We start from the raw sequence: 23214 nt of genomic DNA on the forward strand, positions 1-23214 counted from the left end.
TATTTACAATTATAGTTTTCTTCTAAAGGATGTGAATCAGGACCAGCCACGTGAAGAGACACACAGGACAAGGTAAGGGAGGGTCTCAAGTGCGGAGCCTCTGTGCCCTCTCTACACGGACTTAGAGTGAAACCAGAAAAGGCAGCATCTGTGCTGCCTGTCCCCGCCCGCACCGTAAGTACAGGCGAGGACTGAATCTTTATACGTGCTTTATTTAGATGCTGGCGACCTGAAAAGATGGCAGGGTATGTACCTTAAAAGCCATCTTAACATCTCATCTCAAGCCGACCTTTTCATAAGGAGAGGAAAAGGGCAGGCAAGGGGTTTGAAGAAAAGGTTAATCAGATAAGAGATGCAGTCCTGCGTGATTTTTCTGTTATTTCTTTATCTGCCAGCCCACAATTCTTTATCTGAGTCATCGCCCCCCTGGAACACAATGGCTCGGATATCAGCGCTGCGCCCGCAGACCCCTGGCGCAAAGGCTGAAGTGCTCGCTAACCTCCCGGAGTCACATGGCCACGCACTCCAGTTCCTGGAACACCAGCTTCCACCTGCGTTCGTCACTCAGGCCTGTCCACTGGAGCTAAGGCTAAAGCCTTTGCTCTTGGGGTCCCTATCAAGAGCACGGCACCCTGCTGGCACTTCCCGTGCTCACCACCCAGGAGGCTGGCTGAGCCTCAGGGTCCTGAGCTTTTACGGGGGTTTCATCACATACGTGGGATTGTGCCCGGTCCCTGCCTCAGGCTCAACGCCCCAACCCTCTAGTGACATGGTTGGTCTTTCTGATAACCAGCCTCCATCCTGAGCTGTTACTTTACCATTGCTCAGGTGTGATTCAAGGGGCTCATGAATAGCAGACATTACATCACTCAGGAAATTCCAAGGGTTTTAGAAGCTCCCTGTGAGTGACCCGGGACAAAGACCAGGCAAATTCTTTATTAGACTGAGCAGGGAAATAAGACGCTAGGGAAATTCCTTGACAAGCGGAATAAGGGAAACTGAGACAAAGGATTAAACAAGGCCAAAGGACTGGAGCAATTTACAGTCAGCTAGTGAATCACAAGGTTTTAGCTTCCCTAACCAAGGACACTTAGGAGCAAATGGTTGACACATTCCTGGCCATCCTGGAACACAACGGCCTAGGTCCCTGTCCCTCCTCAATGACATTCTTGATGATGTTCTTTAAAAAAGGAATTGTTCAGAAAATAACCCCTGACCCCTCCATACGCATATTTTGATGAATCACACACTGAAGGACATACCTGAAAAGCTAATGAATGCCTGTAAGGACCTTCTTCCGAGACCTCCCCTAGGATTCCAGCTGGCCCAAGAAAGATAAAAAACCTCAAGACCAAGAATTCACATCATGCGCCCGCTGGAGTACGCCAGCACCTGTATCTCTGTTTTTCTCCTAAACTCTAAGGGGCCTCACGAGACTGGCAACCAGGGTGGAACAAGCAGCAGCAGCTCGTCCCGGGCTCACCCCCTGAACCTCTCTCCAAGGCCCCCCTTTCCTCTGACATTCTCCTGTTGCATCTTCTATGCTAAGCCCTCCCTTTGTTTCACTGTCCTCAGCTTTAATAAATGTCTTCTCAAAGTCACCCGGACTTGTGTGGTGAAATCCTCGCAACATGAAGTCAAGAGCCCACACACGACTGGGGGGCCCGAGGCTGACATGCCCCAGGCCCAGACCCCGCGTGGTAACAGGACAACAGTAGCCGAGCCAAGTCTTAACCCTCATGTACGAATCCAGGTCAAGTGCTTTCCCCTGGGCCTCACTCCGGACCCACAGCACCTGGCTCCCACCTGGCTGCTTAGGGGAGAGTGAGAAATCACGACACATTCTGACCTCCTGAAGATCTGGAAAGAGGCCTCCGTGTTTCAGAACCACATCCTGTTCTTCCGTTTTGCCCACCTGACGCCAGACCAAGCCCACAATCCAGTTTCCCCGTCTCTCAGGTGCTAATGCTAAAGCAGGGAGGGTGCTTGCTGGCCACGGCGCGGATCCCTTCTGCCTCCACAGAGACCTGGTCTCAGGGCAGCGCGAGGGGTGCCGGGAGGGACCGTGCTTGTAGAGGGCTGCGTTGATCTTTCATCTGCGTTTCCAACAGAACCCTCCACCCACACAGCTGTCTGCCCTACGCAGCTGTGCTCCAAAGCCTGCAAACCGAAATGGAATGATGGATGAGAGGTTTCAGAGGGATGAAGTCCTGGGCGGGCAGGCTGCAAAGAAGCAGCACGTCCACCTTGGTGACGGATGCAAAGCCTTGGTGTTCGGTGAACAGGGGAAGGGTTTTCATGAACTGCTCACCTACCACAGGCAGGCGCTGTGCTAGGCACCTGCAGAGGCCACACGCCATTCAGCCCTCACAGAGCACGCCTTTCTGTCTTACTTCAGTAGCTAAAGAAACAGGCTCTAGGAGATTAAAAAACTTGCCCTAAGAAACGCAGGCAGGAAGAGGCAAAGCTGTGATGTGAACCCAGATGCAATCCCGAGACCCACTCTTCTGCCTGTACTCGACTGGCTCCCGTAGCTGGTATTAGCTCGGAAAACGCTGCTGTCATTCCTGTTTGTGTGGTACATTATTATTATTATTATTATTATTATTATTATTATTGTACAATTATGTAATTAAACTGTGATCTCCAGAAAACCTATAATTCTGATGGCCCAGGAAAACAGGACGAGACTAATCAAAGAAAAGCTTCATTGACATTTACCCTGCTGGGAGATTGATCAGGTCATTTCTCTGAAAGCCCTGGTGACTTTTTTTTTTCTTTTTTCTTTTTTTAGCATAGTCTAAACATTAGGCTATTTTCAGTTTTTAAAGCTCTGCTAATTCAGGCCTCTGGTGCAGAACAAATGCGTTGTTAATGATGAAAGTTGCAATCACATAAACGGTTCTCTGTGGGATTATGAGGGCAGCCCTGTTTCCACCTCCAGTTTTTCTTTTACCTCCTATTACTGGCCACTAAAGTGGCCTCTCAGGATGGGCGGGCGGGCAGGCCAGACCCCGCATTAGCTCGGCACTAGTGCCACCTGGTGGGCGGCCCAGGTGCCTGCGGGTCCTCTGGCATTTGAAATTGCAGGGTGGGGAAGGACTCCTGTGGCCTTGGCCTTCTCCAGGCTCTCGCACAGGCGTCTCCCAGCAGCCGAGAGCCATCGTACTTGTGTGTGGGAAGGAGGTGAATGAGGCAGCCACCTACCTCCTCTGCCTGCCAGGTTTTAAGTAGCCGCGATGGCTGATTTTTGGACGTGGGCAGTTTTGTTTATTTTGACCGCCTGCAGGTTGAGCGCGGGAAAGCCTTGGCTCCCGCTTCCCTCAGAGCCTTGGTCCCACTGACATTGGGCCGAGAGCCCCATCGATGCACAGAGGGCACCTCCTCCTTCAACATTCACCTCCACCGTCCACACCACAACCCAGGAAGGGCCACACGTCCCAGACCATCCACCCGCTGATTCTGTGTCCTTCCCAGAGCGTCCCTCAGCCACCAGCCTGGGGAAGAGGAGTCAGAGATGCGGCCTCAGCACTTCCCTGACTCACGTTCAGCAGCCTCAGCGTGGGCTGTGCCTGGGGCCAGGGCTGAGAAGGCCGAGCTTGCCGGTGACATGTCCTGACTCGGACAGTGACGAGGCTGGTCCTCTGGGGAGGGGGACAGGCAGATTAACATGGCGTCACGGGAGGAGACCATCAACACCAGGCAAGGGGCCCCAGGGTAGGGACAACAGGGCCTGCGCGGGACCTGGCATCGGATTTACCAGGGCTTGAGCCCCGCAACCCTGGCTCTGCCACGCGATAGTCGTACACCTGGGGGAATGATTTGGCCTGAGTGTTTTCTCCTGAGAAATAAACCAAATTCTGGAAATAAGTGAGCCTGGCCAAGTGAGAACAGGCAGAGCTGGCCGCAGCGAGGGGCCCAGCGCTGCCACCAAGTCTAGTGGGGGGGTCTCCCCGGGGCAGGCGGGAGAAAGCGGGAGCTTCGGGTGTGCTCGGACCCGGGGCTGTCGGCAAAGGAAAGCTGGAGGCAGCTAACTGGAAACGGGGCATCCTTTGTGATGGGTGCGGGGAGCATATTTGGCTTTCCCTGATTGGCCCGGAGTTGGAAGCAGGAGCAAAAAACAAAAATAAAAACAACAAACAAAAAACAGTGAGGTTGTCAGTCAATGACTGGATCCCTGCAGAGGTTGTGGTTTGGCTTTGGGGGCTGGTGGAGACAGAGGCTGGGGGCAGAGTTCAGACGTCACATGTGGTCTGGCCACAGTATATGCAGTCTCTTGTACTGCATTCAAAGCTTGGCGCAGATATTCAGTAGGTGGAAATCATTGTTATGACAGTCTCCGTGGTCAGAGGTGACTCTGACATTGAAACTGAGCTGGACATCAGCTTCCTGGCAACCCTTCTCCTGCAGTCACGGTCCAATCAGGGAGACAGAAGCCATACTGGTTATTTTAACAGAAATAATTTATTATGGGAAGTTGGTTACAGGGATTAGAACACTGGAAAAACCAAAGGGGACAATGAGGTAAACAGACACGGCCACTGCAGGACGCAGCTGCGCCCCTTGGGCTGGAGGAGCGGGAAGGGATGGGGCTGTGGAGTTCGGAGCTCAGAGGGGGAGCTCACAGGGTGGGCGCCTGACCCCCGGGGGACTGTGCTTCCCGGCTGTGCCCGAGGAGGGGGTGACGGACCAGACCGGACTGCCAGCCCCGGCGGCTGGTGCAGGCGCAACTGAGGGGGCCCCCGAGGCTGGTTCAGGGGGCAGAAGACCCTGGGAACTGGAACCAGTCGCTCCTGAACCAATTGCTGCTGCTGGGAGCAGAAGCATGTGGCAGCCACATCAGTAGGAACAGTAAGGAAACGAGAACAGGACGCCGCCCCCGCCCTCGCCTCGCTGCCCAGGCTCCCTCAAGCGTCCCTGTGGCCGGTGACGAACAGGGATCTGGCTGGCCAAGCAGAAGTGAGGCTGCAGCATCACGCGCCCAGAGTCACACGGAACAGTGGGGAAGGAGGGTTTGAAACGCAGTGACGTCCTGTCAGCCGGGACACCCCCTTCTTCACTGTCCACAGAACCTCCATTTTGTGCAGGTGTAAGGTTGCTACGCGTTTTGGGGAAACAAAGACACCGCCGGCCAGACCAATGAATGAAGCTTGACTGCTGTATGCTTTTCTCCTGGTCTCCAAGCCTCTGTTTCCAAAACTGAAAAACAGCCCACTGGAAGTGGCCATTCAGTTACCTCCCAGTTGTGATCATTTCCTGCCCACCAGCCCCCCCATTTCCCCTGAATCTGGAGATGTGTGGACCCTGAAGGAACCGGCCAGCACCTCGCTCTGCCGTGGTCGGAGCGGCCTCTGCTTCCCCTCCTCTCTCTTCTACCCAGAACAAGGAGGTTCCCGGAGAAGCCCCCAGTCCTCTTCCTAACGGAGGCAGCGGAGAGGAAGGTGTGGAGGCAGGGGTCCCCCTCTGCTCCAGGCAGGATCTTCCCAGTATACGGGGTCGGACCCTTCTCTGAGATTCCTGGGCTGGAGATTTGAGCCATCGCATTCAGGGGCGGGGGGCAGGGCTCTCGCTTGGTCCGGAAGCTACGATGCGCACCAGAGGCGGTACCAGGCACCATCGGGAGGGCCAAAATCAGTCAGTCCTCGTTGCTTTCCTAGAAGAGTTCCCATCTGGTGGAGAGACAGGCTCCAACCAATCAGGTGGTATCATGTGAGCATGAACCGAAGTCAATGGTGTCACGGAAGCACTAATGCCAGGCTCTCCAAAGGCCTCAGAAGACTTTCCAGAGTCGGTGGCATTCGACCAGAGGCAGGAGGATGAAGAAAGGAGAGGCCACTGCGTGCACACGGGCACCCCCGCGCAGCGGCCTCCGGGATGCGGGTGAGGCTGGGCAGAGGCCCGGGGACGGGTGGGCAGGATGCGGCTCTGGGGTGACAGACTTGCAGAGGTAGAGAGGGACCAGCTCCGGAGGGCCTGGGACGACGCTCTGCAGAGACAGAGGGGGCTTGTGCAGGGCCCCGAGCCAGCCCGCAGGGCGAAGGGCCGCAGGGTTGCGGGCAGAGGCGCTGCTGAAAGCCCGGGCGACGACGCTCGCCGGGGGCTCTGAAGGCGCCTAGGAGGCTTCCCCAGGCCTCCCCGCCCGGGAGGGATTCCCAGCAGGCAACACAAATAGCCACCGCGGGAGGATTGTGCCTGAGTTTCTGCGGTGGCTCCTGCTTCGCGGAGGCACCTTGGTAGGCCCGGAAAGCCCACACACGTCACGGACGGTTGAGGTGCCCGGGGACGAACGCGCGCCGGCAGTCCTGCTCTACCCCTGTGGACAGGCCAGCGATGGCGAGGGTCCGAATTAGCCCGGTGGCTCTGGGAACCGGACAGGATGGGTCCGCTTCGCGAGGCCTGCGACGTGTGGAAACGGGTGAGGGAAGGAGGGAGCAGGAGCCCAAATCCTCCCCAGTGTTTTCTTAAGAAAAGGGAGAGGGAGAGAAACGTCGGGAAGGCAGGCAAAGGAACAAGTGCAGGGCCGGCCGGGCCGTCTGAATCAAGGGCTGCCCTTTCCGTTTGCGCCCGGGCTGCCGCGCCCCCGACGGAGCCAGGCTCCCGCGCCGCCCCGCCTGCAGGTGCGGAGGGCGGCCTGGCAGGGGAGGACGCACGGGGAAGCGAAGGGGCGCGGCCCGCGCCGTGTGGTTTCTGGCGATAACTTTTTGTGGCAACAATAATCGTAGTGGTACTTCATTTATTTTATGTTCCTGTTTGAAAATGTTCTGCTAGGCTATTTTAGTGAGAATATAGTAAAACTGGTCTATTAATTCACTCTGGTAGTACCATAAATTAGTACACGTTGGAAAGTAATACGATAATAGGGGCAAATCCCACTGCTAGGCACTTATCCTAAGGAAATATATATTTTTAAAGCAAAAGCTGAGAGCCCGAAGCAGTTCATTAGAGTGTTGTTTGTAGTAACCAAAAATAATGAAGCCATAAAACTTCTATAGAAGGAAATGGCTTGATAAATGATGCTATGACAATTCGATAAAATATTATGAGACTATTAATATGCAAATTACACCTTAATGTGATTTGGACACATGAAAACATGTTTGATATGATAAGCGGGCATGGGAAGGAGAGAGTACAAGCACTATGTACACATTTATAGAACTGTAAATATGTGCATGCCTACGGATGAAGACGGGAGGGTAATTCGAAGAATTTAAAGTGGGTATTGTAGTAGACTGCATGGGCTCAGGGTCAGAATACTGGGCTGGAATCCCATGATTCATTAGCCTGTGACCTTGGGCAATGTTTTGACTTCTCTTAGCTATAAAATGGGGGTAATAAATGGGCGTAATAAAAACAACCACAGCAAGGAGTTGAGAGTATTCAAATGAGATTATGCATGTAAAGTTCTTAGCTCTTGCAAATGCTCAATACATGATGCCTATTATCATAGGTTATTTCTATTTTAAATGTGTTATAGATAACCTCAATATTTTAAAATAGGCACAAGTGCTACATTACTACTCTCTAATGGAGTTAAGTAAACCTAAGTGAGGTTTAACAAAACATTGAGAAGAAAATGTTAGATGCCGGGTTGCCTGTTTTGTCTTTGTGGCTTTGTTTCTGTTTTGTCCTTTCGGTTTAACCCTGCTTAAGATGAGAGCGCCCTGGCTGATGTGGCTCAGTGGACTGAGCCCGAGAGCTGAAAGGCTGCGGGTTTGATTCCCAGTCAAAGCACATGCTTGGGGTGTGGGCCAGGTCTCCAGTTGGGGCCATGTGGGAGGCAACTGATTGATGTGTCTCTCGCACATGGATATTTCTCACCCTCTCTTTCTCCCTCTCTTCCCCTCTCTCTAAAAGTAAATAAATAACATCTTTAAAAAAAAAGTGTGCAGCTTTGGGGGTGAAATAAATACAATACCAAAAAAGAAAGAAAGAAAGAAAGAAAGAAAGAAAGAAAGAAAGAAAGAAAGAAAGAAATTTTTGTTCAGTGCCTTAGCCAGGACTTTTAGCTTCTTTCTACCCGCTCGGCTTGAAACACAGATTTAAACAGTTTAACATCATCTCCTTTCCTTTCCAAATGGTACATGCAGCAGGTGTAACTGGGTAAGGGGGATCACTTCTTAACTTGTTTGTTCACAACAATGCCCGCCGCATGCTGGGTGATGTTGTAGATGCCTCCAGGTTCACCATGGTAACGCCTGTGGGGCGCTCCTTTCGATCAGTGCCCTTCCCTTGATGTCTACAGTATCACCACTCTTGTAGATTCTCATGGATGTGACCAAAGGAACAACGCTGTTTTCTCAAAGGCCTAGAGGACATGCAGTGCATGCCTCTCCCCTTTCCCTTTGTGTTAGTCATTTTGGTGAATTACTGGAAGACAGCGGTTCCAGCCTAAAGGCTGGGAGGTTTTGCTTGATACCATTTTGACTAGGGTTTAATTGTGAATTATAGCATGGACTTATTCTTCTCAGCTCCAATTTACTCACTAAAAAACTTTGGAGGGTGACTCTCTCAGTTTGGTAAAGCATTCCCAAGGCCACAGTCATGCTTTGAATGAGACATTTTATGACACAATACTATTATGATAGTTTCATAATATATAGAATTTCTAATCCCAGAGATTCCACAATGACCATTTGCCAACCAGGTGAGATATTTTAATTTCCAAAGGTGTTACCTTATTTTGTAGCCTCACAATAATACTTGATTTAGGCAAGAATCACCAATGGATGCTAAAATCATTGGGAGAGCAATTCTGGGGAACAGGATACTCACACAGCCTCAGAGTATCACATCACAGATTAGTAAGTACAAAAGGAAAGCATGCTTTTGGTATGCATACATCTGGCAGAAGTCACCATAACTAAGATCCAACTTACCATCACCAGGGGCAGGACAAGCAGCATCGTCTGCCTCCCAGCGAGACCCACAAGAACAGGGCGCCGTGCGTGTAGTGTTCCTATCGAAAATGACCAACGTGAAGGTATCACGAAGAAACATTCAGACGGATCCAGATCGAGGGACACAGTACGAAACAGCTAGCAGAGTACTTCAGAAATATCAGTGTCATGAAGGATGAAAGGAGACTGTGGAACTTTCCAGATTAAAAGATAGTAAAGAGATATGACCATACATGCAATGTATGATTCTAGACTGGATTCTGGACTTAAAAAAAAAAAAGAAAGAAAATGTTGAAAGTACATCACTAGGACAATTGCAAAACTTACATTATAAACTAATCACACCATTGTAAAAAAGTCATTTTCTTTAATGTGATAATTTTAACACAGTTACATTGGAGAATGCCCTCAGATCTTAGAGGATATTTATTAAAATATATCCAGGGAAAATGCGTTACATGAGTACATTCGCCTTTGTGTTTAATACAATAAAGATATATAGAATACAAAGTCTAATTCAATATTAGTTGCTGCACTTCAACAACTGTACGTTGAGCATCTATTATGTGCCAATGGCTGGGTAGGCACTGTGGATTCCAGTGAGGCACCAACGTACAAGATGCCTGCCTTCATCAGTGTGTTTTCCGAGGAAAGATAAGCAACCCTAGGGACACAAGGCAGGCTACCCGGGCGCCTCAGGGCCAGGGCGCACATTCCTCCCGCCCTGGCTCACACCCCATCCCTCCGGGGAAGTGCTCTTGGTGCAGGCAGCTGCCTGGCCCACGGTTATGTCCTTCCCGCTGGGGACAGCCCCCATCCAGTGATGCAGCTGTTTGGAGCTACAGAAGCCGGAACCCCTGCCCACTTAGAACTAACTGGACTGGCCACCCCAGCTCTGGGGCTGCCCGTGGCCCCTCCATCCACTGCTTGCCTGGTTCCCGCACAGCTGCTGGTTCTGAGGGCCCAGCCCGGTTCACTGCTGCACGCCTGCCTGCCTCTCAGTCTGTTCCCTAGGGAACCCGACCTGAGATGCTCCCAGGTTACTGGGCACAATGGTGACCATGAAGTTGCATATATGGGGAGGGCCAGGTAAGCACCAAGTACACAGTTTTTCCTCATAATCTTGAGTGAAGACTTGGCATGATCTCCTGACAAGAAACCACATTCCCAAAATAAAACAAAAACTATTTTTGCTCCAGTTATAATGTAATCTTATGCCTCTTCCCAGCTTCTGCATAGTTTTCAAATAGGATGTATTTGACTAAGTAATTGGGCTGTCTTTTAACTTCACTTTAAAAATTTTTTTTTTTTTGGCTTGTTGAAACAAGAAAGCCAGAGGCAGATTTAAGCCTCAGGGGTGGGCGGTAGCAGGGGAGGGTGGTGGGGAAGGCCGGAAGCAAGACATTCCTTGTTTCCTCTTGTGCCCCAACCTCTCCTCCTCCTCTTACTATTTTTAAGTAAGAGGACGCAGCAGACCAGCCTTGGCAAGTGGTTATTGATAAAGGGTGTGCAAAAGGATCACCCACCTACCCTCGCTATTTATGGCTTTGTGTTGCATCAGTTCTCTATCTCTTGTTAATCCTGTTCTCCCTTTGGACTTTATTTTCTATCAGGCTGCTCCATTTACGAGCTCTGCCCAGAAGGTATCTAGCCACATACTATGAAAAATAGAGATTTATGAAAGAAGATACAAGATACAAAAACATTGTACAGAGGACGAAATGATGCCTCAGTTCCCTTCAAAGTAGGCACCTTGGAACCTCACACAGTTCCCCCAATTACCATCAGCTGCCCTGTTGTATTTTTCTGAATATCATTGATGGTCTGAAATCTCTTCCCTTGCATAGATGATTTTAGTTTTGGGAAAACCCAGAAGTCTCAGGGTGCCAAATCTTAACTGTAGGAGGGCTGAGTCACCTGGGTGATATGATGTTTTGCCAAAAAACTCTGCACCAGATGAGATGCATGAGTGGGTGCATTGTCGTGATGAAGCTGCCAATCACCAGATGCCCATAGCTGCAGCCTTCTGAATCATCCAAATAGTTTCTATGGAAGAATGCTTAAGCTTAACGCAAAATGTGATGCAGATTCATTGCTCTACTTATTCCGTCATTTTGAATGCGACGGCCACACAGTACCTATGCTCACTCAATGACGTCTACCACCCCCACTAACTAACACAGTGAAGTTGTCATTGTTCACATATGCGCATTCCAGTCCACTCTCCTTAGCTGCTAGGTTACATCTATGTCATACAAACCGGTTCTCGCTATATTAACAATGGCTAGACTTTTTCTGGACAGATCAAACAGCTTAGAACCTTGTAGAGAAGAAAAATATATGGCTTTACCAATAATTCACGCAGAGCCACAAGTGTCATACTCATTGACCTGAAGGGGGTTGTGTTGCGACCTTTCAAGGCCGGACAGATTCACTAGAGGTTCGGGCAGATGGAATAATATTCGTGGAGCCGTCAGGATGTCTGACATGCCTTTACTCAAGGGTGGGCGATCCACGCACGCTGCACGCTGCACGTTTCTGCGAGCCACACTGCACGTCACCTGTCCTCTCCCTCGCCTGTGTCCTAGTGGGGAGCCCCTACCCCCTTAAATACTGAAGACAGACAAAGTCGGCAGGGAGCCAAAACAGGTTGAGATTCTGTGCCTGCAAGCCCACTCAAGGCTATGAGAACACGGCTTACCTTCGTCCCCCAGACATCGGGGTGAAGAAGCCAGGTTGCCCCGTTTACCCTACAGGGGCCATGCGTGTCCCCGATGGTATCAGGGAGATGCAATATTCGCATTGCTCTGGCTTCGGTCACACGTGTACTCAGAAATAAGCCCTACCCCCAACAGCATCAATTCCATGAATAAAAAGCTGAATATTGTTAAGGACGGAAGAGTGTGGGTGCCATTGTCCAAGGAAAACTTCCCATTCCACTACCCCAACATTTCAAAGTTGTGCGCAGAGGGCAGAAATAATATGAACAGTAAAAACAAAACAAAACAACCCAAAACCACTTTATAAATCTAGCCCATTGTTTTGCTCTGGAGAATTAAATGGCCTCGGGTTTTTTATGTCTGTTATTCACACAGATTTGCTGTGGGCCTACCGCTGGCAGACCTAGCACTCCAGGGATGCCCCATCGAGGGGAGACGCGGACACCCACTGCCGCCCTCCAGCTCGGCAGAGGCGACGGCACCGGTGGCACCAGTGGCCTTTCTTGTTGGTTCCCAGGGTGGAGTCAGGGTGTGGGAGAGAGGACAGGGCAGTGGTCTAGATGGTGAGGATGCAGGGGAGGGGGGCGGGGCAAGAAGGAAAAGGCCCCTCACCCACAGCTGCTTACTCAGTTCCTCCAGAAGTAAACAGATGAGAAGAGTGATCTTCAGTAGGGGCTCTGGACTTCACGTGGGTTTGGGGCAGTAAGATTTTAGAACTGATTTACCCCGAATCCCTTCCGAAGTGTTGCAGACAGAATGGGGAGTTACACCATGTAGAAAGGACTAAGAGGCTTGGGTGGGGGGTGGGGGGAGGAAGTGTTGAGTTTCACTTATTTTAAAGAATGAGGAAGGGGACAATCCAGGCAGAAAATCTTAATAGCAGGGCAGTGATTGTGATTTAGTGAGACAGTTATAAAAATTCTCTACAACTGATAGTCCTGCGCGGGATAGGCCTCATGTCCCAGCGGCAGCCCGCCTGGGTAGGTTAAGGGCCGGAGGAGCTGGGCCGAAGCGTCAGCAGCGCTCCCGTCCACTTCAAACGCGGCGCGCCTCCCCCACCCGCTCTGCCTCCAAATCTACCGCACGTCGGCAAGTGGGGCAGAGCGGGGTGCAGGGAAGAACTTCGGCTGGATGATCGGCCCACCCTAGGTTTGCACGTTGGCCTTGCCGTTTATTAGTGCGTGATTCTGGGCAAGTTATTTTGCGTCTCTAGCTCTCATTTTTCTTATCGGTGAGTTGGGACTAATGCAAAGCGCAGGACTGCCGCCGGGATGGAGGGGGAGGCTGCCTGTCAGTAGCCTGGCCTTCCAAAGGCATGCGATACACGTGACTTTCCAGGCCTCCCCCGTTCCTGAACCACCGCAACAGCAAGGCAGCCTGGGGCCAAGGACAGGCGCCCCCCGGCACACAGGTCGGGAGGGCAGACACGCCTCCCCCGGACGACCCTCGGCCCCCGCAGGCAAGACTGAAATTTTTCAGAGAACAGTCCACCTGCATTAGTTATCTTTTAACCATTTCCCACTTTTCTAAAGGATGCACAAAAATAGAAAGCAAGCCTGTGGCAGTATTTATACGTAGACCCTGAGGTCAAATGTGGAAGGATACTTGAGGCTGAAGTAGTATTAAAATTTTATTGTAAAAGAAGATAAAATTTCCCTGAAATGATCAGCTGTCAATAAGTGCCTAAACTTAGTGGAAAAATACGTTTCTATTTACAGACATTGAAGCAGCTCGCCTGCCTCCAACTCCCTGAGGCGGCACCCACCCACTTCATCCTACCCGTTGCTACCTCTTCCTCTTCCCCCGCTTCCCCTCTTCCCCTCCCGCTGAAGAATCCTCAGCTGCGAAGGGGCTACCTGCACCCCTCACCGCAGCCAGCATCGGCAATGTGGCTCATCACCGGCTTCTGAGTGTAACTCGCACACCGCTTCCTGCCACGCCCCCTCTCCTTTCAGCTGCCCTCAAGCCCTTTGGCCTTCAGCGGGCTCTCGGTCCCCTGAACGGTGCTTCCAGCGGGCCACGGCCTAAGTGGACTCCCCGGCTACTGAAATCTTTGAGCAATGATTGTCTTTATCTTTAATTTGCACCCAGTCTTCCATTTAGAAATGACAAATTTCTAAAATGCAGAAATTATTTCTATTAGAGACATGCATTTACATCTTTAATGACTGGCAATATAGTATTGATAATAAAAAATAATTTATATGCAGCTTTTTAAGGATCTAATTTATTGCATAAAGGTTCATGTGCACTGGCATTTAACTCATGTGAAGACAGGAAAAAGGCAAGAAGAAGAATATAATTGTGATGAAAATTTGAAGTTAGGGATCTGATCAGTGTATTAGGGGTGAGTTGGGGATCTACTGTGACATGTAACAACCTCACGGCGACTCTGTGAAAGGATATTGCCGTTTTTGCCCAGAGTGAATAATAGAATCTTGTAAAATAGTCAGAGTCCACCTTTGTAGAGATACATAACAATATTTAAGGACTGCATGAAAGCAAAAATGGACCTGCCCCATACCCTGAGATAAGGAATCTATACAGTTTTGTGAGCAGGGAATTTGGGTAAAAATAGATGCAACTGTAAATACTAGACCGGGCAGAAAAGTTCGATATCAACTCTAGTTCTTCCGTCCTGAGGAGATGGTAAGACTCAGTGTGGCCCAGCGAGGGACCTTTGGATTGATTTGTTCTGTTTCCTTGTGGCCTTGCCTTTTCCAAGTTCTGTCAATATTCTTCGGTGGTTTTGTGCCATTGCAATACTTGGCTCGTTCAAAGGCGTTTAAAAAGGCATCTTCCAAAGGCTCTTCTAAAGGCTCTTCCATGGTTGGGGCTGCGGCTTCTTTATTTCAAGCTGTAACTAATATGTTCTTAATCCTGGGTGTGCGAGGGATCGGACCGGGCAACTGAATCTGTGTTTGGTCACAGGGTTGATCAAGTTCATCCGGCCGACAGGCAGGTATCCTGTTTGTCCTTCGCCACCCCACACGCGTCTCTCCTAACACTGACATCATCCGGGATGACTGCCCCTCAGAGAATGGCTGTCCACTTAGCTGTAGGTTTTTAATCTTTGCTCCAAAACTCCATATAGAATTAAATGTAAATTAAATATAAAGTATTTCTGCAAAGACTTTACTTCCAGCTACTGTGCTTGCAAGATGCTCACTGCCGGCTTTGCTGGTTAGTCCAGGATAAGATTCTCTAACTTCAGGCCTCTTTATTTCATATCTTTGATCTTAAAAATATTCAAGATTAATCTTCAGAATAATCCTCATTACCTTCCTTGTCATCATGACAGGAAGGGGAGAGAGCGGTATTTTTATCTCTTCAGCAAGAAGAGTCACTTCGTGTTTGGAATACCTGTTGGAAGAGACCTCCCATTTGGTGCACGGCGCTACGATCCCCGCTGTTCCCCACCCTCCCCCCGCCCTGGCGAGGTCGGATCTTCTCTAATCCCCACAACCTCAGCATTAAATCCAGCCTCCTGACAGCAGCAGGTCAGAGCAGTGACTGCCTTGCATGGGCTATAATTGCACCATCTCATCAGTACAGAACTAAGATGCATGGAGGACACTTAGAATAAAACAAAATAAAGGCAAGTTACATGGAACAGAGTCTGCAGTAGGGGAGGCGCAACGAGAGAGATCCTCAAGAATTGAAGTAATAGGAAAAAAATTTAAAAAGAGTACAATTAAGAACCGATTCCAAAGGTATACTGGAAAAACTATGAAACGACATGCATCGGCACTATCTGTGATGCTAAAGACCAGAAACAGCACAACATCGGGAGAGAACTGGCGGAGCTGTCTGCGGTTCATCTACGGAGTGGAACACTAACGAACCGCTACAAAGAGCAAGGGCTGCCTCTGTGTTCAGCTTTGGAATGATTTCCAGTAAACAACACTAACTGAAAACTGCAAGGTTCAGAAGAGTGTGTATAACATACTTTTATCTAAGAAAGAGTGTGTGATGCAAATATATGCATATTTGCTTATAAGTAAAACTAAAAGCAATGGAAAGACAAATTGACAAGTAAAAATTGATTAACTTTAGAGGACAGAAGAGAAAGGAATGAAAACTAGACTAAGCTGAATGTATTTGTACTAATTATAGATCTCTGCATCATGGATTATTCCAAAAACTTAGTGGCTTAAAATAACAATAAACTTTTTTTTTTTTTTTTTAATCGCAGATGAGTTCTGAGGGCCAGGAATCCTGGCGCAGCATTGCTGGGTGGTTCTGGCTCAAGGTGCCTCATGAGCGAGTCTGAGTTTTTCATCTAATTCATCATCTAATCTGCATCTAATCTGCATTACCTTGGCCTCTGTGGGGTTGCCTGAGCATCCTCCCGAAGCAGCAGGTGGTTTCTCCAGCACCAGTTACCCAAAAGAAGCAGGAGAAACTGTGGTACCTTTTATGACTTGGTCTTGGAGGTACACACTGCACTTGTATCTTATTTTATTCATTAGAAGCAACACTCTCCTTGAGTGTCCAACCCACGCTCAAGGAGAATTAGGCTCCACCTTGGAAGTGGTGTGTTAAAGCATCTGTGGACATACTTTGAATCACCACAGTGTCTAATTTTATATACTTGAGTTTGGAACCACATCAATGTCTTCTATAATTAGAAAAGTAAATTGAATGTAATAGAAAAAGAAAAATACAATTTCTAACCATTGAGAGCAAACTGAAAGAAATGAACCTAAACACATATCTAGTTGATTTAAACACAGAGATAGTAATTACTGGTACTTCAATTATTTTATAACAGTAACTTGACTATACATTCCTAAAAGAATATATTCAAATGACAAAAAAACTGTAAAGAAACCTTAAGTTGTTTTCAGTAATCATAATACAGTATTATTATCCTGAAACTATCAAGTGTATATATTTCAGAATATAGTTATTATATATACTGTGTTAGTGTTATGCTATAAAATATGTATTTGTATATATTAAATGTACTGTGTTAGTCTGACAATATTAAGTAATGTGTGAGTGAGTGTGTATGTATAGTAGATATCAAATAAATAATTTGTTAAAGTACTTAGGACCCAAATATTTTTTTAAATAATTTTTATTTTTCAATTACAGATGATGTACACTATTATATTAGTTTCAGGTATACAACCTGTGATTAGATGTCTATATAACTTACGAAGTGATCATCCAGATAGATCTAGTACCCATTTGATACCATACACAGTTATTGCAATATTAAAGACTGCATTTTCTATGCTGTACTTTATATCCCATGACTATTTTGTAACTACCAATTTGTACTCCTTAATCCCTTCACTTTTTTCACCAATCCCCCAAATCTCTCCCATCTGGCAACTGTCAAAATGTTCTCTGTATCTACAGGTTTGTTTCTGTTTTGCTTGTTCATTTATTTTGTTTTTTAGATTTCACATATAAGTGAAACCATGTAGCACTTTTCTTTCTCTGTCTGACTTATTTCAATCAGCATAATACCCTTTATATCCATCCATGTTGTTGCAGATGGCAAGATTTAATTTTCTTATGGCTGAGTCATATTCCATTGTATTTGTGCACCACTTCTTCTTTATCCATGCATCTATTGATGGACACTTAGGTAGCTTCCATATCTTGGCTATTGTAAACAATGCTGCAATGAATATATGGATGTATGTGTCTTTTTGACTTAGTGTTTTGGGTTTCTCCAGCTAAATACCCAGAGGTGGAATTGCTTGGCTCTTCATTGTTTCTTGTAATACCCTTGGTTTTAAAGTTTATTTTGTCTGGTATAAGTCTTGTCACCCAGCTTTTTAGTTTGTTTGTTTCCATTTCCATGAAATACCTTCTTTCACCACTTGATTTTCAGTCTGTGTGTCTTTTGATCTGAAGTGAGTCTTCTGTAGATATCATATGTAGGGATCCTGCTTTGTTACCCACTCAGCCACTGTATGGCCTTTGTTTGGAGCATTTAATCCATTTGCATGCGTTTAATGTAGTTGTTGATAGAGAGAGCTTCCAGGCAGTGAACCTGGGGAGATTCCAGGAGACCGGCCTGGAGAGGGCGTGGGGGCTCTGTGCCCTGTGCGTCCCTTCCATTTGGCTGTTCCTAAGTTATATCCTTTTTTTAAAAAATGATAATTAACTTCTAGTCAAGATGGAGGCGTAGGTAAATGCACTTCACCTCCTTGCACAACTACAGAAAAAATTACCACCAGATCTCAAAACAAATAACGCCCAGAACCATCAGAAAATTGAGCTGTATGGAGTCCAACAACCAAGGATTTAAAGAAGCCACATCCATCCAGATGGGTAGGAGGAGAGGAGACCCAGTGTGACGTGGAGAGGCAGAGGAACAGGCAGCCCCACCTTCAAGTGTGGTGGATAAAAATCGGAAGGATACCTCAGGAGTGAAGGATCCCAGCCCAAGGACAGACCGCACAGCCCAGGGTTCCAGCACAAGGAAGATAAATCCCCATAACTTCTGGCTGTAAAAATCAGTGGGGGGCGGGGCTACAGAAGAAACTGCTGGATTTTCAGGAGATTCCACTTAAAGGGCCAGCATGGACTTCAAACTTATACAGATACACCCCCTCTGGGATTCAGCACCAGGGTAACACCTGGAAGGGCACCAGTCGCATAAAGGGAGTAAGCGAGGTGACTGGAAGTGGGGTGCGTGCTGGGCAAATTTCCAGAAGCCAGGCAGTGGCATTGTCCCCTCTCTGAGCCACAAAGCAGTGAAGTGGGTTGCCCCACCCTGGTGATCACCTAAGGCTCTGCCCCACACAATGTACTGATGCCTTTTATACAATAGGCCGCACTACTAAGCAGGGAGTCAAAGCAGCTCTACCTAATGTACAGAAACAAACACAGGGAGGCTGCCAAATTGAGGAGACAAAGAAATATGGCCCAAATGAAAGAACAGAACAAACCCCCAGAAAAAGAACTAAACAAAATGGAGATAGCCAAACTATCAGATGTAGCGTTCAAAACACAGGTGATCAGGATGCTCAAAGAGCTTGTTGAGTATGGAAAAAGCATAAGGGAAGAAATGAAGGCCACACTAAGTGAAATAAAGAAAAATCCACAGGGAACCAACAGTGAAGGGAAGGAAGCCGGGATTCAAATCAACAATTTGGAACATAAGGAAGGAATAAACATTCAACCAGGACAGAATGAAGAAACAAGAAATCAAAAAAGTGAGGGGAGTAGTAGAAGATTTTGGGACATCTCCAAAAGTGACAACTTCCAAATCATAGGGATGACAGGAGAAGAGGAAGAGCAAGAAACTGAAAACTTATTTGAAAAAATAAAGAAAATTTCCCAAATTTGGTGGAGGATATAGACATACAAATCCAGGAAGAACAGAGAGTCCCAAACAAATTGGACCCAAAGAGGATCACATCAAGACACATTGTAATTAAAAATCCAAAGGTTAAAGATGAAGAGAACATCTTAAAAGCAGCAAGGGAAAAGCAGAGAGTTACCTAGAAAGGAGTTCCCATAAGACTGTCAGCTGATTTCTCAAAAGAATCTTTGCAGACTAGAAGGGACAGGAAAGACGTATTCATAGTGATGAAAAGCAAGGACCTACAACTTAGATTACTCTCTCCAGCAAAGCTATCATTTAGAATGGAACGGCAGATAAAGGGCTTCCCAGACAAAGTAAAACTAAAGGAGTCCATCATCACCAAGCCATTATTACATGAAATGTTAAAGGGACTTATTTAAGAAAAAGAAGATCAAAACTATGAACATTAAAATGGCAACAAATTCACCACTATCTACAACTGAATCTAAAAAACAAATTAAATGAACAACCAGAACAAGAAGAGAATCATAGATATGGAGATCATTTGGAGAGTTATCAGCAGGGAGGAGGAAGGGGGAGAATGGGGGTAAAAGTACAGGGATTAAGAAGCATAATTTGTAGGTACAAAATAGACTAGGGGATGCTAAGAATAGTGTAGGAAAAGGAGAAGCCAAAGAACTTATATGCATGACCCATGAACTAAGAGGGGGGATTGCTGGAGGGAATGGGGTTACCGGGCAGAGGGGGGCTAAGAGAGAAAATTGGGACAACTGTAATAGCATAATCAAGAAAATATATTAAAAAATAAAAGAAATAAAGTAGTTGTTGATAGATATGTAGTTATTGACATTTTATTATTCATATTTTTTCTTCTTAAGGAAGATCTTTTAACATATTTTTAATAATACTGGTTTGGTAGTGATGAACTCCTTTCTTGTCTGGGAAGCTTTTCATCTCTCCTTCAATTTTACATAATAGCTTTGCTGGATAGAATAATCTTACTTGTATGTCCTTGCTTTTCATCACTTTGACTGTTTCATACCAATCCCTCTGGCCTGCAAAGTTTATCTTGAGAAATCGGCTGACAGTCTTATGGGAACTTTTCTCTCGTTACTTTTAAGTTCTCTTCTTGTCTTTAATCTTTGGTATTTTAATTATGGTGTGCTTTGATGTGAGCCTCTTTGAGTTCACCTTATTTGGGACTCTGTGCTTCCTGGGCTTGTGTGTCTAGTTCCTTCACCAGATTAGGGAAGATATCCATCATTATTTTTTCAAATAGGTTTTTAATTTTTTGCTTTCTCTCTTCTCCTTTCATGATATAAATGTTGGTACTTTTGAAGTTATCTCAGAAGCTCCTTAAATAATACTTATTTTTTTGGATCCTTTCTTCTTTTTGCTATTCTGATTGGATGTTGTCTGCTTCCTTATCTCCGAAAGTTGCTGATTTGATCCTCTGCTTCATCTACTCTACTATTGATTCCTCATAATGTATTGTTCATTTCAGGTTTTGTAATCTTTATTTTTTTAGCATTTAAATAAAAAAATTTTATTTAAAAATGTTAAACACACTTCCTTTAAAGTGTATATTAAATAATTTAAGAAGCCTAGTCCAATCCCACAATAGTCTGTAAGGTAATCTAAGACTGTTGTTGTGCTTGACAAAGCATTAAATACTCTTCTTTCTTGCCTTGAAATTATCTTTTCCATCATGTACATTAAGTGTTGATGGAAACACATATAAGGAGTTCCAAGTGCAAGAGCAAGGTCAACTGAGTCCCAGATGCATTTCAGAGGAGTTTCCTCATATCCAGCAAACATGGCCAGGTTTGCTGAGTCCTCTTGTAACCATCACATTATCTGACCCAGTAATATGACACACATTTTCTGTTTCTTTTAAGCTTCTGATGTCTCCATTAACAGTAACAGGTATAGACACATTTTCCTTAATTATTTTAATGGCTTCACAGTGAACTGGCTGATGTCTTTCTTCAACAGTTCTCGATGGACTCTAATCCAGGAAACACCTGTTGCTTCAGCCTTTTGACAAAGAGCTACAGTTCTTGTAAGATCATCGTGGATCCTTATTTTAATAGATACTGAAAATCTGGGATTTTCCACTTGATTTCTTACTTGTTTCACCATTTCTTGAACAAGCTCTGCTTTGTCTATTAAATGAGCTACATAACCGCCTGCCCTTGCCCACCTTGTCCACATAGTTTTTCTCTAATCGTTTTGAAAATTCTTCCAACTTCTTTGAGCTTTACCTCTGAGAGCAACCACAGTAAATGTCTATTCCATTTTCATAAGGACAGGCTATACCAGCAGCATCAGATAAAAGCCTCGCACCATTAGCAGCAAACTTAACGGTCAATGGGCAATCACCTTGGTTTGTGGTAAACTCACTGTTTCTAGCTTTTATAGATCTGACAAGATCAGTGGCAACTATCATTGGTGTGTAGCACAGATCGCGACTGTATTTTCTTACTAGTGTTCCGAAAGCTAACTCTGAGTATCGAACCATCAGGCAGAGACTTTTACCAGCTGCCCAGAATGAAACATTTCTATTGGATCTTTTTTTCTTTCTTGACATATTGTGGTTTGTATGCAGTCATTGTTCATGGACATAGGTTTGTTTCAAATCTTTTTGGTCTGGGAACCACTCAAGTCCCAGTGGCATGATGAGAGACAGCAGAAAGCGACAGCCCCACAGCTTCTGATTCCTGGGTGGACTAAGCCCTCAGCGCTCGCCTGCTCTGGAACCCAGGTGGCTCCCAGCTAGGTCCCATCCAGCTGCTGCCTATTGAGCCAACTCACCAGTTTTTGTAATCTTTATTTCTGACTGGCTCTCTTTTTTGTTTCCTATCTCCATTTTTATGTTTCCTATCTCTTTGTTGAAGGTCTCAAAGTGACCTTCACTTTGAGTGAATAGGAGGGCTTCTAGAGTCCTCCTCTACTTTCCTCTACTTTCCCCCTAAGTTCATGGAGCATCCTTATAACCAGGGTTTGGAACTCTGCATCTGGTAGATTGCTTATCTCCATTTTGTTTAGTTCTTTCTCTGGAGTTTTGTCCTGTTCTTTCATTTGGGACATGTTTCTTTGTCTCCTCATTTTGGCAGCCCCCCTGTGTATGTTTGCATGTATTAAGTAAAGCTGGTATATCTTCTGGTCTTGGTAGAATGGCCTAATGTAGTAGGTGTCCTATGGGGCCCAGAGGCACAGCCTCCCTGATCACTTGAGCTGGGCACTCCAGGTACACACCTTGTATGGTCTGTGTGTGCCCTCTTGTTGTAGTTGAGCCTTGATTGCTGTTGGTACATCAATGGGAAGAATTTACTCCCAGGCCTATCAGCTGCCAAAAATGGCCTCAAACACCATGGCAGATCTGCCATACAGGAGCTGACACCACGGATTAGGACTCACTTCAGCAAGGCTCTGGTGCCCACTGGGTCCTCAGCTTGAGTGTGTCGCTCATGAAGGTGGTTGGGTGGTACATCAACATAGTCTGAAGTTGTCCACTGAGTACATTGGCTCTGTGGCCTCCCAGGAGGCGCAGGCCAAGGTCAGCCGCCACCTGTGTCCTGCCTGAGACCCCATGGCATGAGCTACAAAGTGATCTGCAGATGGCTGCTACTCGTGCTGGGCTTGGACGTGCTCAGGAGAGGCCAAGCTGTGATCCAAGGCTGGCTTCCACTAGTACTGGGCCTGGTGCCACTTAACAAGACATATGGGGCAAGCTGGGGCTTCATGCTGCTTGTTTGAGAGATTTTTGGAAAGTCTAAAGCAGGAGCCAAGACAGGCGATTTGGAAAATACCACTGGAAACAGCCTGGGTGGGTCCACCAGTTGGGTGGGGCGTGGTTCAGGGAATCACCAGGGCCAGACAGCAGGGTGAGCCAGGCTGATGGAGACTCAGACCCCGGAGGGGAGGACTCAGAAAAGGACAGTGGCTTCTGTCAGCACTTCTGTCTGGGAGAAAGCTGACCCTCCAGCCCTCGCCCTAATGCCCAACAATTCAGTTTCTCCCCATATGTCCCCAGGGCCTTCCGAGCTGCTGTCCCAGAGCTGGAGCTTAGAGAAAAGGAGTCTAAGTAAGTCCGTGTGTGGGCCCTTTAAGAGGAATGCCTGGGACTCTAGAAGCCCTCCTATTCACTCAGTCCCAATACCCACTGGTTTTCAGAGCTAGAAGTTGTGAGGACTTTTCTTCAGCACTAGAATGCTTGGCTGGTGGGCCCTGTGTGAGGCCAGGGCACCGGGGTCCTCAGGGGGCACCTCCACACCGAGATGTCCCTCCTGAATTTTAA

General features: G+C 47.0%; 1 pseudogene; it reads right to left on the reverse strand.

Annotated features, from left to right (window-relative positions):
• Nucleotides 1-5770: 5770 nt before the first annotated feature.
• LOC129075398 (tRNA-dihydrouridine(20a/20b) synthase [NAD(P)+]-like) lies at nt 5771-21533 on the reverse strand (annotated as a pseudogene).
• Nucleotides 21534-23214: the final 1681 nt, after the last annotated feature.

This window comes from Pteronotus mesoamericanus, unplaced genomic scaffold (assembly GCF_021234165.1).
Source record: "Pteronotus mesoamericanus isolate MK-2021 breed Mesoamerican mustached bat unplaced genomic scaffold, CSHL_Meso_final contig_53, whole genome shotgun sequence".
Lineage (NCBI taxonomy): Eukaryota > Metazoa > Chordata > Mammalia > Chiroptera > Mormoopidae > Pteronotus > Pteronotus mesoamericanus.